The 1,037-nt window shown below is 44.6% G+C and overlaps 1 pseudogene; it reads left to right on the forward strand.

Annotated features, from left to right (window-relative positions):
- The first annotated feature begins 356 nt into the window (after positions 1 to 356).
- LOC147005375 (small ribosomal subunit protein uS8 pseudogene) lies at positions 357 to 763 on the forward strand (annotated as a pseudogene).
- The last annotated feature ends 274 nt before the right edge of the window (positions 764 to 1,037 follow it).

The raw sequence follows: 1,037 nt of genomic DNA on the forward strand, positions 1-1,037 counted from the left end.
AAAAAAAAAAAAAAAAAAAAAGCCTCAGGTTTAGTGAGAAATCCTACCGCAAGGGAATAGATGTAGAGTTAGGACACTCGTCACACTCGTCTAGCCGCCGAGTGCAAAACCATGTGCGCATGCCTCCACACATGTGTATAATCAGAAATACATGAATACATAAATACATCTGTAAAAAGAACAGGAAGGGCTTGGTCCGATGAGTAGAGCCAAGCGTTGGGGGTATCCAAGGCTGGAGAGACGGCTCTGAGGTTAAGAGTGCTTGCTGCTCTTCCAGGAGACTGGAGTTCGGTTCCCAGCACCTGCTTAAGATACTCAAAACCGCTCTCTTTCTGCCATCTTCCCTCGATGCCACCATGGTGCGAATGAATGTTCTGGCGGATGCTCTCAAGAGCATCAACAACACTGAGAAGAGAGGCAAATACCAGGTCCTCATCAGGCCGTGTTCTAAAGTCATCCTTAACCGTGATGATTGAAACACGGGTACTTTGGTGACTTCGAGATCATTGATGGTCACAGAGCTGGTAAGATCGCTGTGAACCTCACAGGAAGATTGAACAAGTGTGGCATTATAAGCCCTGGATTTGATGTTCAACTCAAAGACCTAGAGAAATGGCAGAACAACCTGCTCCCACCACGGCAGTTTGGCTTCATTGTGCTGACAACCTTGGCTGGCATCATGGACCATGAAGAGGCAAGACAAAAACATACATGAGGGAAAATTCTGAGATTCTTTTTTTTTTTTAATGTAAAGCATAAATAAAAAGCCTTCGTGGACTGTGGGGGGAAAAATATTCAAAACCACCTGTAACTCCAGCTCCTAGGAATCTAAGGTCCTCTCGTGGTTTCACATGAATTCACACTCACAGGAATAGACACAGACACAAGCACACACAGATACATAAATAAAAATAAACACACAAGGAGAAAAGAAATGAAACATTGCAGTAGTAGCGTGATATAGTGACTGCTACACCCTGAGGCAGGGGAGATCATGAGTTCAAAGCCAGCCAGGGTTATTTCCAGTGACCATGTCT

This window comes from Mus caroli, unplaced genomic scaffold (assembly GCF_978045245.1).
Source record: "Mus caroli unplaced genomic scaffold, Mus_caroli_1 scaffold_4, whole genome shotgun sequence".
In the NCBI taxonomy this organism is placed as follows: domain Eukaryota; kingdom Metazoa; phylum Chordata; class Mammalia; order Rodentia; family Muridae; genus Mus; species Mus caroli.